This window comes from Protopterus annectens, chromosome 11.part0 (assembly GCF_019279795.1).
Source record: "Protopterus annectens isolate FY-2018-M chromosome 11.part0, PAN1.0, whole genome shotgun sequence".
Classification (NCBI taxonomy): domain Eukaryota; kingdom Metazoa; phylum Chordata; order Ceratodontiformes; family Protopteridae; genus Protopterus; species Protopterus annectens.
In genome coordinates, this window is record NC_056745.1 from 70,186,974 (window position 1) to 70,203,371 (window position 16,398).

Genomic DNA, 16,398 nt, shown 5'->3' on the forward strand with positions numbered 1-16,398 from the left:
CTGTTATATTACTTTTAGTGACACTTTTATTAGGTATGTCTTTATGATGTGATGATCTCCTGCAAAAATGCTTTAAAATAATAACAGAAAGTTTTGCAATTCAGTGTTAAAGTGCTATCATCACAGTTTATTTTTCAGACATTTTGAGCTAAAAAAAAATCAGGTGTGATAGTCAGCCTTGCTTCACATTGCTCAACAGGGCAATGCCATTCCCTTAATGAGAGTATCTCAGGATTTCCAAGTTATAATACGTGTTAAATCTTCCTTTGAAGTTACAGTGACATACATTTAGTCAGGTGTCTTGTAAATGATGATTTTAGCTCCAAGGCAAGTCAGTTAAATATAGCATGTCTAACAAAGAGCCGATAACAGGATTAAAGGCTATCTTTTAAGATAAATATATTTCTTCCAAGACCGTGGTTAGCAGCAGTAGTTTAGTTCTACTGTTATAGTACTCACATCAGCATGCATTCATTCTAAACTTTATTGTAAATAACAGAGATATTTGTTAAACTTCCCAACTTTGTATAGGCATACATTTATATGTAATCCTTCTTTTATTACTTAACTGAGTAGGGAGTCACATACTGAAAAAAATGTCAAGTATAACTACTTGGAATAATAATTGAAACATTTCTCACATGCAACTAACCATCTCCTTACTATGATAATTTAATTGTGCAATGTGCGAACTGACTTTTCTGTATAAAATAACTGGAAATGCAGTCTATGTATGTATGTGTGCGTATACGTTTACTATTAAAATGATGAATGGAAAAATATTTTCCATTTGACACACCAAAAAAAAAAACGAAATTCAGAATGTACAAACGGCACAATGTTGAATCATCTGAACGAATTCAGCAGATTCGACATTGCTGCTGAACAGATGACATGATGTCCGTATAGGAGCTATTCCTCACATTTTTGAAGGGGGGAAGCCCCCTTGCATCCCACACCACCTGCTAACTATATATTCCAACTCCAAGATCGCACTACACTGAGGAAAGGGATGAATTTCCCACACTGCACTGTACCATGAGCTCTGTACAATACTTGAGTTTATATTAGTGAATGCACTGTGCATTCGCTGATAAAAACTTTTGAACACGGAGATGTTCGGCAAGATGGAAATTCGAACATCCATGTTTCAATTTTCCATCTGCGAAGATTCTCCGTTCAAACTTTTGATAGTAAAACGTGCACACACACACACACACACACACACACACACACACACACACATATATATATATATATATATATATATATATATATATATATATATATATATATATATATATATATATATATATATATATATATATATATATATATATATATATATATATATATATATATATATATATATATATATATATGTGTTCATAGGTTCATAGTTGTTTATGTATATATATATATATATATATATATATATATATATATATATAAAAATAGGTTCATAGGCTCATATTCATTTACTAGGCTAATGACCACAAGGGCCTTTTTAAGCCTAGCCATGCATCCCAAATTTCTGATGAGCTCTGATACCCTTGATAAGTGTAAGCATGGGTCTGGGAGATGAACCATTTACAGTTTACCTGTTTGCATCAGATACATAGGTGCCAAACCAGGGATGAATTTCTGGTTTCCCATCCAATTGTCCAAGTTGTACTTGAATTGGATTAGGGAGGAACTCTGCTTCACATGGATAGGGAGCCTGTTCCATAGATGGGGGTAGTCTCTGGGGTACATACCTATCTCTCCAGCAGGCCCTACTTATATCACAGGCAAGGTTTAAGTCTTTAGAACAGGCAATTCTGGTACTGTTTGTTTCATGGGATATGCAGGAGGTCCATCAGAGTGGGGTCTGACAATGCCCTGTATGCCAGGCATAGATCTCCCCTCAAAAACCTGTAGAAGACAGAATACAGGGATAGGGCCTTGAGGCAGTCTGCATAGGACATATTACTTATGCCCTTTATTCTTTTAGTGAGGAACCTCTGTGGACATTCCAGTTGTTGGATATGCCTGCTTAGGTACATACTAAAGGGGGCATTGTCCTCAATGACAGGTATTATGAATGCTGAATACAGTAGAACAATGACTTCCTTGGATTTAGATGCCATACCTTTGTTTATAAGTTGAGAAACAGAATGATTTCCTCACCACTGTAGACACATGATGATCAAAGGCTAGATTACTATCTATGTGTGTCCGTAAGACCCCGACTACTGGGTCATCTCTAAGGGGTGTGTTGTCAATATGATAGTAACCAGGGATGGATGACTTCCCAAAGGATACTCTTATGCATTTCTTGGCATTTAGTTTTAGTCCATGACTCTGACACCAGTTGTTTGTCTGTGTCAGCCCCTCCTGTAGAACATCTGTGTCAGTGTGAGATTCAAGGATGGCTCCTAATTTGCAATCATCTGCAAATCTAGTCAGCCAGAGACTACTGACATTGGCCTTGACTTCCAAGAAGTAAATGCCAAAAAGGAGCGGTCCAAGGACTGATCCCTGAGGGACTCCACTTGTGACTGGCCTCTTTGTAGAGGTGGACTCCCCAATTCTAACTTCCTGGATCCTGTCTGTGAGCCAGTTGGCTATCCATTGGGTGATATGCGTGTTTGTACCTAACCTCTTGAGTTTGCCAACAATGCCTGAGTGGGGTATTGTGTCAAATGCCTTGTCCAGGACAAGATAGGCAGTGTGAACAATTTTGCCCTCTTCCATTGCTTTGGTGACCTTCTCAAAGAAGTCCACTAGGTTGAGTAGGCATGATCTTCCCTTTACAAAACCATACTGAGTTGGATCCAGTGTCTGGAGGTTTACTATATCTCTACTGATCATCTTCATGATAATTTTTTTCATGGCTTTACATACAAGACTAGTGAGACTTAAGGGTCTGTAGTTTCCAGGGTCTGTAGATGGCCCACCTTTGTGCAGAGGGATGACTGTTGCCTTTCTCTATTCATGAGGCATGAAGCCTGTTTGGAGGCTACAGTTAAACAGTAATTCCAGAGGCCCTGATAGGTTATGTTTCATGCATTTAAAAGGCATCCTGAGATATTGTCTGGCCAATTGATGCAGTGTTTTTGGTCTTAGAGAGAGGATTAAGGACCTGTTCCCTAGTGATAGTAGGGGGAGTTATAGTTGATATAATAAAATATATATTTTCCTGAGGGAAAGTTGAGGGGGAGAGAGAGAAGTACAGTTGGAGCTGAATTTATCAGCCAGGATGTTTGCTATATCTTCTGGCTCAGTATAGGTGGCTCCACTTACAATGAGCAATGCACACAATTGTTTATTGCCATTGAGGTTATGGACATAGCCGAAGAATGCTTTGTGGTTGTCCTTGGCCTGGGAGGCCAAACATACCTCAAATTTGGCTTTGGTAGACTTTATTTGTCCTCTGCGTTGTTTGGTTAGTTTACTGAGAGAGCTTTTATCCTGCTGGGTGCTGAACCTCCTGATTTTTGCCATGATGTTCTTCCTTCTGTTATACATCTGATTGATTTTGTGATTCCACTAGGGTAGCTTGTTTTTTGAGTTAGTTCTGTACTTCTTCCTGGTAGGTGCAGCTGCCTCTACACAGCTATTAACATGCTTGTACAGCGTTTCTGTGAACAGTTCTGCAAAGGCAGAAGTGTTCTCAGGGTTTATAGGGGCTTCACATTTTGCCAAGTTCTCACTTAATAGCAAGAGGTTAGCCTTAGAAATAGTTCCTGAATATTCCCGGTTTTATATAAATAAATATATATATATATATATATATATATATATATATATATATATATTTTTTATCTATATATATATATATATATATATATATATATATATATATATATATATATATATATATATATATATATACATATATATATCTATAGCTAATTGCCCTAGGGGACTTACAAGCCTAGCTAAGTTCTTACCCTTATTTCCATGATCAGCACCTATTGCCCCTGTCCAAGAGGGACACAGGTGGAACTCTCGGGGTGTATTTACAGTCACCTATGAGTAGTCTGTATGAAACAGAATAAGGTGACAGTGATTTCAGACGATCACCATAGGACAGATGCTGAAGAGCTTGAATTTTCCTTGTGAGGAACCTTTGTGGTTTCTCCAAATGTTGCAGGTGCTTAGAAAAGTACATACCAAAAGGGGTGTTGTACTCAGTTATTGGCCTGATGAGGGAAGAGTACAGGGAGGTTATAACTTCTTTTATCCTGGAGGAAATGCCCTTACATATGAGCTGAGCAATATAGAATGCCCTTCTTACCACTGTGGAGACATGGTGGTCAAATGTAAGGTTGCTGTCAACCAGTGTGTCCAGGTCTCTCACCACTGAGAGCATACTTAAGGTATTGTGTGGTAGCTAGCAGGAATATCACTTTTACCAAAAGGAATGATAATACATTTTTTTGCATTGAGTTTAAAGCCACGACTGTAGCACCAATCATTTGTTTGTTTAAGACCCTCTTGTAGGATGTTGACATCATTTGGAGATTCTATGACTGCTCTCAGTTTGCAGTCATCAGCAAACATCGTCAGCCCAGACCTTTAGTTTTTGCTTGTACTTTGGAGAAATAGATTCCAAACAGTAGATGTCCCAGGACCAATCCCTCAGGAGTACCACTGGTTACAGGTCTGCTGTTGGAGGTGGATTCCTCTATTTTGACTATATGAGTTCTATCAGTGAGCCAGTTAGTGACCCATCTAATGATATAAGGGTTGATGCCTAGTTGGGAGAGTTTGTCAATGATGCCCGAGTGGGGGACAGTGTCAAACGACTTGACCATTTTGTTTCTCCCATTTGAAGCTTCAGTGAATTCAGTCTTGAAGGAATGTAGGGGAAGCCATATGACAGGTTGGTTGAGATTTAACTGTCATTTTTTTTCTTTTGAGTTTACAAAAAATGCTAACAGGCTGAGAAGGGCTTAGTTTCTCGTTTAAGAAGTCAGACAAAATCAAGAAGGACGATTATATCTTCAATGAAGAAAACAAGGATTTAAGGAAGGAAGGCGAAAATAATAATAATAACAATAATAATAATAATAATAATAATAATAATAATAATAATAATAATAATAACATTTGTAAACCAGCTAGGCCCATTGGATACACTGTACCTTTTTTAGGGGTGACTTGGAAGCAATGTCTGGTTAAGTGACTTACTCAAGGTCACACAGTAAGCAAATGACGGCTGAGGGGAATCAAACCCTGTACAATAGGAACTACACCTCACAGCCTTATCCCTCTGCACCAATTGAGAGGGAACATATCACCAACAGATTATTATTTGGAGGAGTATTGTATTCTTTCACGATCTATTATTTAAAAGGGAATCCAGCCTTCTAAGAGGAGGCCCTTATAGTGCCATAGACAATTCTGGGATAAACTCCTTGCAAAGCTGAAGGCACAGCTTCATGGCCTGTGTTCCATACTGTTTTGCAAGGGCAAAAACATGGCTGCAGTTCAGATAATTTTGCCCTGCAGTTCTGGTGTGCCAACCCATCTAAATTTGAAGGGCAAAATGATGTATTATGAGATTACTTTTTGATGACGGAACACGCTACGTGGTTGATGTGACACTGGGAAGCAGCATCAACCCTGATTTTATGACAGGATTTATCTCTAAACTAACACTGAGGCTGCTGGGACTCTGGGAATGCACTATCCTTCTTAATTATAAAAGAACACAATACTTCTTTAAAGGAAAGGTTACACTAGCATCTTAGGAGGGATAGATTATGGCAGCATTATTTATACAAAGAACACTGGGGTAAAATGGCATTAGTCCCTGAAAGGACTACATTTGGAAAAAGATGCTATAGTATACATCATTCCACATCACATCAAACTGTATCATGTATTTGGGATATCTTATTACACATAAACATCTCATTCCCATTCCTTCCTCCATCTTGACAAATCTGTGGCTATTTGCTGTATTTTAGGATCATAGGAGAATACCAGGCTTAATGGCTTTGGGGCCCTTACAAGCCTAGCCAAGAGTTTATCCCCCAAAAAGAAACCACAATCAGCACCTGCTGCCCCTGCCAGTGAGGGACACAGATGGAACTTCTAGCACAAATTTGTGGTTGCCCATCCGCTCATCAAGATTGCGCTTTAAGAGGGTCTGCGATGTACTTTGCTTGATGTGTATGGGGAGTCTATTCCAGAGATGGGGCAGCCTCTGGGAGACAAACCTGTCTCTCCAGCAGGTTTTGTTAATGTCACATATTAGATTTAAGCCTTTTGATGGGGTACTACACGAGGAGTTAGACTTACGGATATGGAGCATCTCTAGTAGAGCAGGGTCTGAGATTGCCTTGTAGGTGAGACACAGGTCACCTCTGAGCAATCTGTATGATACAGATTAGAGTGACAGTGATTTGAGCCTGTCCACATAGGACAGGTGTTGAAGGCCATGGATTCTCTTTGTGAGGTATTTATGTGGCGTTTCCAGTTGGTGCAGGTGTTTGGAGAGGTACATACCAAATGGGGCATTGTACTCAATTATTGGCCTAATGAGGGAGGAGTACAGAGAGGTAATAACCTCCTTTTTCGTGGATGCAATCCCTTTACTTATGAGAAGAACCAAGTAAAAGGCTTTTTTGACCACTGCCGCTACATGATGGTCAAATGTGAGATTGTTGTCAACTTGTGTACCCAGGTCTCTCACCACAGGCTGTGTGCTTAGGGGGTTGCCGCTAATGTGGTAATCAATAGGGGTCATGTTTTTGCCGAAAGATATGATGATACATTTTTTTGCATTTCACTTTCATATTCTTCTCTACATTTCTCCTAACATATTTCCCTTCTTGTCTAGCCCTTCTGTTTTCTGTTACTCATGCTACCATGCCTCCCTACCTATAATCTTGGACTGTTACTCAAATCCTGTCTCTGCTACCAAACCCTACACCTTCCTATACCTACCATTCCTCCTCATACCTGTCTCTTCATCGGTACTATCAAATATATCCTAATTTCACAGGATACAGTAACTGAAGGTATGTTACTCACTGCTAAGGTCTTGTGTCTTAATAAAATAGAACTAGACTATTTCATTTTTAGTGAAATAAACACTTCATAGCTAATATCTTTCTGTTATAGAAAGACTTCAGTTTATCAATGTAAACAGTATTTTCCACAGTTCTGTTGTGCAATTGTTATCTGAAACCATAAATGCATAATGTAAAAGCAATTATATTATGTACTTCTGATGGAGCTTTTCTACCTGTGCCATCGCTGGAAATGGGCTTTGCCCAGCTGAACTATCTCAGACAACAAAGATAAATAAATGAAGAAGTAAATAAATAGCAGAGATTTTAGATCTGATGATGATGTGTATCTGGTAAAAATTTTCAAGGAAATGTTTAGAGAATGGCTACTAACTTTAAAACTATAAGCAACTTCTGCACTTATCTCTGGGAGTGAACAAATCAGATTAAGCAGTACAGACTTCTTGCAATGGCTAGGAATCCAACCTGGGTTAACTTCTTCGAAGGGAGCTATACTCACCACTACACCATCAATGCTCCTAAATGTACAGACTTCTTGCATTTCCCAAACCTGGATCAAGTGTTTGGATGGCAGCTATGTGCACCATTGCACCGACAATGCCATCACATACTTACAAAAGCTAATAACATGTGCTGAATATATGGCTGTTTATTAACAACAATTTAAATGAACTTGTCAAAAATTGCTACATCATACTTCTGTGGAAGACCAAAAGGTCAAACTCCTTTCAATGAAAACCACAGTCAGTTATTTTATTAAGCAAGGTCAGAACATCTCTCAGTGAACGTCCAGTTCGACCATTCATTCTAGTGTTGTATAGTGGTGTTAGTAAGTATTCATCAATGAAAGGGTCTTCAATGAAGGGTCATACTAACAAGGGTATAGCTAGGCATACTCACTGTACTCAAATCAGAATATTTTTTGGGCATCTCTCAGAAACTCTTTAGTTCAAACAGCACATGATGTTTAGAACTGTCTGAGCGATAGTCTACTATACAGTGCTATCTTAAACATGCTTTCCTAAGAAAGTGTACCTCTAAAATAGCATTTTTATGGTTACAAGTGGCAACACTTGCAAATAGTGTCTCTTTCTGAAGTGTATAGGTGCAGCCTTATGAGAGTTGAGTACATTTGTTTAAATGATAGGTGGGTAGTGGGGGCAACACCATAAGGTTTTAGTACAAAATAAACATTTCTGGCGATACCACTGCATACTGACATAAGGAATGTGTCTTTTACTGCCAGAGGATTTGACAAATACATATCAGTAATATTTTTATAACACAGTGGCTGATAGTAACTTGTTATTTTTATACTATTTGCAGTAACACTTAAAAAAAAAAAAAAAAAAAAAAAAAAAAAAACAATTTCAGGATTTGAAGCAGAAATAACTGCTGCAGACAAATCCGGACATTTCAGCAGAATTTTGTATACAGCTAAACATACAATGACATTTCTTTAATAAAGAGTTAGACAGCTATAACAGGGCATACTTATTTCAAAACAGTTGTAAACTGCATCATTTAGCTTTCTTCCTGAGTGGAAGGCAAATATTTGTAAGTGTTTAGTTTATTTTGTTTACCCAGATGGTATATTGGACATACCTGTGTTTATTTTCAGGTATGACCTAGGACAGCAGAGTCAGAAACACATCAAAGTAAATTACTGTAACAAAAAAGGATGTATTACATAATGCAACATAAATTACGCAAGTGATGATTTCAAACTGAGTTTATACAGGGACCGTTTACATATAATGACAAAGATCATTAACAAGCAAATTAAGTTAATTCACAAAGTTGTAAGGAATACGCTAGAATAAATTTCAGTTAAGCCTCAGATTATTCAAAGCATCATCCTAGGATATCCTTTGAACATCACAGCATCCCCATTTCCTAAAAGTTTTATGCAGAGGCCTTGGAGCAATACTGTTTTAGTACACTGGCAAAATCAATCATTTCTATCTCTATCTGAATTATTATTTTTTTTTTTTTTTTTGCTTTCTCCTTCTCACAAGCAACATCATGTGCCAGTCTGCGTTTTAAATCCACTCTGGAAAAACTGTTCATCTGATGGTCACACCCACTTTCCCAGTGAATTGTCCACCAGACTAAACCCATTCCTAAGCCGTGGTCGTCAGTAAAGAACATGGACACCATGCATCTGTAACAGTGGGCTGACTTGTGTACTACATAGAGGGTTACATGTTTTTTACCAGCTACACCGTTTAGGCAGGAGTAATACGGTGCTACATACGTTATCATTTTGACATCATAAACTAACTTTGCAAACACAGACTTTCTTTGTCATGCAGATTTATTCCTTTCCCAGGAAATAATGAAAAAAAGGCAGTAAACTATTAATGAACTAGTGAGAAACATAATCCATTCATAAAACTTGACATACAGACCATATTTTATACATTTGAATAAATAGTTAATAACTGGAGAAACATATGATAATTAAAAAATAATTTTTGATACTGAAAATGTCTTTACCTATAAATCTGAGCATTACAAAAGCTATACATGTAGAAATCTACAGATGTTATGGCCAAACTCAAAGTACAGTTTTTTAACTGGTATAGTGTTTCTTTATTAAGTTTTGGTAAACCTGGCAAGCCCACCAAGATCACTCACATGTCTTATTTTATGCTTCTATGCTCTGTGTTGAGTGATCAGCAGTTGTGATTTCAAGTTGTTCAGATCAGTTCTCTGATACTGTTCCCCAAAGAAATTACTGTAGGCATATTTTCTGTTTGTGCAGGGCAGTGATTCAGTCTGAATGTTATTTTTTTCTTTTCTGTGGTTGTATGATCATGAAGTTAGTATACATAATGAATGAATGAGTGGGGGTGCTGGGGGCTTTCCTCTTTAAACAAAAAATGTTTTTTTGCATGTTTCATTGAGGAAAAGTGCAGGTGTGTTATCCAGTTGAAGTTTCTGGGAAGTACAGGGGATCCATTATTTTCAATGAAATGTCAAAACAGAACATTTAGGCCATGAAGACAAAACATAAATAACCAAGATGGTAGCTGATATTTCACACTTCATGGCACATTATATAATAGTATTTTGTTATTGTTTTGTATGCGTTTACTGGCTCTGCCCTTGGTCATCACTTAAGACAGTATGTTTTTCAGTTCTTCTTGTGGATGTTAAGTAGAAAATAAAGCATAAAGAACCAGGAAAAACAGGAGCATAAGATTGTTTAGCAAAACTGAAAAAAGCTTTATTAACAAGAATATCTGGTACACAGCCAAATACTAAGTGTTAGAATTACAACTACAATCTGGATCTCATACTGAACTGCATGCAACTCTGGTATTTTTATGATATACTGTTAAGTAAGGTGAAGACAAATAATGTGGTACTACAAACAAAAGTTGGAACCAGTTTTAAAAATTAATGCCATTACCTTTCAGTGAAAACTATTCATCAAACATGTAATGTCCACTTGTTAGTAGAAGTTCTGAGTGTGTTTTCAAGGTGTTTCAAATCTACTGTGAAAAAACAGGCTTTTACAATTAATAATTTACTTTTACTATGTGCTTTGCTATTAATGTCAGACTAACTTGTATGCAACACAGGGTTTCAGTGTGAGGTTCAATTCACAGGGAAAGACCAAAACACCTTCAACAACTGTATGACCACAGGACAAGGACAGAAAACTGTTATTGGTTAAACATTTCTGGACAGACAGCTGGACCAGTAGACAAGTAGATTGGGCAGGAAACATAGAAGTAACACAGCTAGCTAGCTAATAAAGGGGTCTATATTAAACGTTTGAAGTCTGAAAACATTGAATCTCATATTATCGACATCATATGAGTGATGTTTTGAAATATCGAATGTTTCAATGGAGATCACCGTAGGGAATTCTTCCCTTCACTTCAATGTAGTGCGATCTTGGAGTTGGTATATTTAAGTAGCGGGGGGTGTGGGAGGTGCAGGGGGGCTTGCCCCCCTGCATAGAGCATTCAGGTATGTTTTTTGTTTTTACTGTGTTTACATTTTCAGTTCGATGTTTGAAAACATTGCTCATATGGAGTCGACCATATGAGATTTGAAGTTTTCAGACTTTGAACTTTTAATATAGACCCTAATAAAGACAGTGGATGGAAGACACCAGAGAAAAATTAAACTGTGTGCTAATAGCTCAAGGCTGACAAGTCAGTTTCAAGAAGAGCATGGACAGCATTGTTGTTAGAAGACAAGAAGAGTCAAAGGGTAAACTGAAAAGGATAAGAAACTCTGGTCATATCTCGTAAAATGAGTAGAGCAGGTTTTGAAGAAAGTGAAATTGTCTGCTATAACACTGCGCTTGGTTTGTAGTGCTTATATAGTAAGGGTCAGTTAATAATATCCTCATTCATTTCTTACATTAACAATATTTTATCTGATCAAATCTAGTACTGGTGGTGCAGCAGGATAAAGCCCTATTACAGCTCAGATGACCCAAGTTCAAATAATGGTTATAGCAGAAAGGATGCTGGAGTCCATCCTGGTGGGAGTAGGGTAGAGTGGTGGTGTTGGACTTATACTGCCACTACCCCTTGAAGGAAGTGTCAGAGTGCACACGGGTAGCCAGCGGCAGATATCTGAATCACCAAGTCATTGATAGGTGGTAGCTTTCTGAACGAGTATGCAGTAATACATGCTTGCAAGGGGAGGGTTTTGTGGACCACTACAGTGATCTAGTTCACTCATCCTTCCCTCCGGTGGAGGGGGCAGTTAGGCCATTAAAAATGCTGTCATTGTCAAGATTGCTGGTGACAGCGCAAAACACCCTCATGGATGCTCACATATACAATAAAACATTCCAGCTAAAGACCAAACCCCCAACCCCGACAAACTGGCATCACCATGAATGAGTAGAACACAACAGTCTGTAATGCTCTAGTTCATTGTTTCTGCTGGTCTAGTAATGCATTTTAAATTATACACAGATATGATTTTGAAGAGGACTGCATATATTTCTGATGATGGACAAACAAAACACATCCCTTTTCAAGCAGAACAGTGCAACAGAGCTTTCACTGTAGAATCACCAAAAAAACGACACCTTATATGCTACAGTATTCCTTCTTCTAATGCTATGCACACAGCACTGATGTAATCACCAAAAAAGACACCTTATATGCTACTGTATTTCTTCTTCTAATGCTAGGCACACAACACTGATATAATCACCTAAAAATAACACCTTATATGCTACCATATTCCCTCCTTCTAATGCTATGCACACAGCACTGATATATGTTGCAGTGTAAAAGGATGGCATCTGTATACCATGCTCAGCTTTTATAAACTACCTTTACTAAAATTTCACCAACTTTGCGACAATTAGGATTTTGGGCTTTAATTACTATGCTGCAAAAAAGCAGTCAATCTGCTGTTATTTTTCTTAAGCAGTGTTGATTCCCTGCAGTGAAAAATCATATGCTACAAATAGATATAAACACAAAGAACAGTTGTAATTTATGAAACATGTCTGCATGCATACAGAATGATGTCCCTGTCCAGTTTCCTTTCACTTAGCTAAGCATCGTATCATCATATCCATGCTTTATTTTATTCACTCTTTAACATGTTTCTTAATACATTTATCAATTAAATGTTGTATCCTCACCTTCCTATTACTTGCTGTTTTCTTTTTCAGTCAAGAGCCTTTGTGCTTTTAATTTTTTTATCTTCTCTTCCTACTGTAACTAATACATTTTCCTGTTTTTTTCTGTTTAATTTCGTTATTTTGCTGAAATGTCCCAAAATTTTCACTGACTTTATTTTCTCCGTTATACAAAATGATACCCCCTGTCCTAATTCTCTGATTCTTTTTCTTTTTGAACTCTGTCTACCCTGGTATCTTAACATCTTGGCCACGATTGTCCGTATCATGGCTTACTATCATGCAATGTGCAGGTCTTCTTGATGCAATTCACTTTAGTGTGGTTTTCTTACTCAATTGTATGAAAAGTTTTAGAGGTTACCATCTGATGAGAGATGGGAGTATTGTACAATATTTTTACACCAGGAGAAAAACAAACATAGCAACATACCTCTTAACTGTCCAGAATTTTGAAAAATATCCAGATCTGTGCCTTGCCACTCATAAAATTTGTGGTTTTCTGGAAAAAAAAATTGAGGACTAAAGTAAGTAAATAACAGACATTTGAGTTTCAGACTTCATATCCTTCATTAAATGTACACTAATAAAACCTGTTTAGTAACTTTGTAAGTTTATAGGAGCACTATTTAAAACTGATCCCTCATAGTGGGCCTTTGTCCCCTATTATTTTTGGCATTGTCAAGAATTCTTGTGCTAAGAGGTTAAGAGATGGAGCCAGATGGATAATTAACAAATGAGCCTCATCCAGCTGAATAATGTTTTGTCACACACCTGTTTATTCTGAAGTTATTCCACAGAGCATAAATAGTTGTTGAAAGAATGCGTATCCATGTCAAAACAGCAAGGAGACAAAAATCATGTCAGTCAACATTGACAAAGTAAACTCACCAGGTACTAATGCTGGAGAGAAGGGCTTACTTAAAGATACTTACTCCATGGTCACGCAACAAGAGGGAAAGGGAAACACCACAAAAGTTATGTGTTGCAGGCAGCAAATTTACCGACAGAGATTATTCCAAGATGTTTTGACTCAGCAACACAAAGAAGGACCACTGATAACACAAAGAATTTAAGAAATTCTCACTCACACTTAACTGTAAAACAAATCATATGCTGTGCATTCCAGGCATACCCTACACAATGAGAAAATTCAACAAAAAACAGAGCAAATTAAAGAAACATTCAGTTTCACTACTCACAGATGTTTTTCTTTACTGACTGCATCTGACAAAACTGGATCCACAGAAATCACATGTTATTGAGAGTGTATGAGTCTTTGGAACCCAGGTCTTAGTGACAAGATACCCCCACCTCGATCACTAGTAATCAGAAATGCCCCAACCATTCCCAGCACAACATAACATGTATGCAGTCTCCTGGCACAATCATTCTCTCAGTAAAGCATCTGGATATGTGCTTGGCTGCTCATTTGCATAGTGCAATTGTACATAAGTGAGACATTCATGACATACCATAAGGGACAGACTGTAGTATAAATTCTACCCATACTGCTCCAGCAGTCTGAGAAAAGTGATACAATGAGCACAAGCAGGCAACAGCTGAAATGTGCCTGACACACTTTTCTACCTCATCCTGTTTGCCTAGACCCCACTCAAAGCAAGATCTCTATGTATTATGTTAGCCTGTGGGGGTCCCGACACCATTTGTACTGCTGGTGTCCCAGATTAGTACAGCCTCAGCTAATTTCAACATTTTATCCATGTCTAAATGATCTGGGAGAGCACATTTATTTTTTTTATTTATCCTTTGTTGACAGTTTTAGTCCCACTAGGCTAGTAGCGTCTTTTCAGGGGAGATTTGAGGTGGTATTTATACTACTAGGGGAAAATTTGACCATGGCATCAGGGAACTTCCCTTACTCTTTTTGATAGGTGCTGTGGGATCTTTTACATCCACCAGAGCTACCACCAACTAGCAGGTGGGGCATCGGTTTAACATCTCATCCAAAAGGTAGTGTACTCCTTATACTGCCCTACAGGGTCAATAATCGATCTACCTGGTGTGGGAATAGAATGCACAGCTTTCTGCACCAAATGTGAGTGTGCTTCCTGTTGCACCACTGACACTGATGTCACTCCATTTTCTGTTAATTTCACAATGGTAAATGGGAAGAGTATCTTTTCTGTCATATTCTTACAATATCAGAATTAAAAGAAAAGCAGCTCCTTTCTGATATTCCTACAATACTAGTATTTAAAAGAGAATGATCCCCTCTCTCATATTCTTACGGCACTGGAATTAGAAGACTTTCCTTAGCTCAGGCAGAGTTTGTTTTCCATGAGATCCTTCTGTTTTATTCATTGCAGCAGGAGTGGGGCTAAGACATGCGAGGTTAAGTAGCTTTCCATGGTTTCTATCACAATAGATAAACTGCATCCTTCATGAAATTCTTTGCTTTACAGCAGCAGGATACATATCAGTAGTGGGAGACTGTAGGAGTTATCATCTCCTGTCAAAAGATATCTCAAGTGTCTCTGTGGTGCAAGAAATAATTCAGAAGCATGCATAAAAGTAAAATGGAATCATTTGGTCAACGGAATTGTTTATGCAGTCCACTGCCTTCTCCAGTACTTCCAAAAGATGGCTGAACATATGCATTTCAGATCTCAGTTTTTTATAATTTGTGTGATTACACATGGATACATTTGCTTTCTGAGAATCCAACTATTCGGGAAGACCCCTTGCCCTAGCATAGGTTTATTACAATCTCTGACATGTACATGATGGACTCCAGTATCTAGCATTGTCAATGTCAATTTTGTTTTCACTCTTTCTCAAGCACACTATCTAAAAAGACTCTTGCGCTTGTTTCCTGACAAGCAGTTGTGGTATCAGCTGCAATGACACCGCGGCCCCATGCCAGAAGTAATGCTAAATACAGAACAGTGATTGAAAAACCTATACAACTGTTTTTCTTTTTCTTTCTTTTTGTTATGTTAATGAAATAGCATTTTTGTGAAATATTTTATGTTGCTAATCATCTACCTTTTTTTAAAACAAAAATGCTTTGCAAATACTTTAAATGCAAAAAAAAAAAAAAAAACAATCCTAAATAACATTTTACAAACATAGACTTGTAGTCTGATGACACTTTATGCACAACCATTTTTTTTGTGGCATAATGTGACTTTATTAGTAAATTCCACTCCTAATGTGCATCTAAAATGTATTTTTCTAGTCATTATTTATTGTGCAGTTTCTGCTTTGCTTCAGATTTTCCCCAGAAATTCGAACATTGCTAAGCTGGCAGATTTTAATGTAAATACTTTTAGGAACACATACTACATTGTGCGAATGAATGTATGTCTTTATCTGTAGTTGCCATTTAACATGTTGCCACAACTGATTTCTCCAGACATTAGCTCTTCCAAGTGCTTACTTAGCTTGTCTCTGTAACTAATCTCTGGGATGTTAATGGAAGTGGTTTAGTTCTCAAAAACGGTTACTAAATTTTGCCTGGAATGTTTAACTTCTTTTGCTATTCCCAAGTTTAATTAAACAGATGCTCATGAATACTATGATTCTACTACCAGCTACCTTTTCTAAAGAATTTTCATAAAGGGCATTCTAGTGTTTTCCTACACTATCCCAAAATGGCATATTCTAATGGAATCTGCTAGTGTTTTTCAAGGTGGCCCATTGTCGTATAGAAGAAATGAAAAAGCGCTGTCTTACTCAATCCAGTCATTAACTAATCCAGATCTGAACCCTGTCTAGCCA

At 37.5% G+C, this 16,398-nt stretch overlaps 1 protein-coding gene across 2 annotated transcripts in view; it reads right to left on the reverse strand.

Moving 5' to 3' along the window:
- The window catches only part of PRICKLE1 (prickle planar cell polarity protein 1), a 682,914-nt gene that overhangs the window by 428,990 nt on the left and 237,526 nt on the right, over positions 1 to 16,398 (reverse strand). Inside the window, exon 1 of one of the 2 annotated variants that reach the window (XM_044087456.1) lies at positions 13,088 to 13,102. The exons of the other annotated variant lie outside the window; for it this stretch is intronic. The gene's annotated coding sequence lies outside the window, so the exon portion shown is untranslated. Of the gene's footprint in view, positions 1 to 13,087; positions 13,103 to 16,398 lie in introns of those variants that run through there. 2 annotated transcript variants of the gene reach the window in all.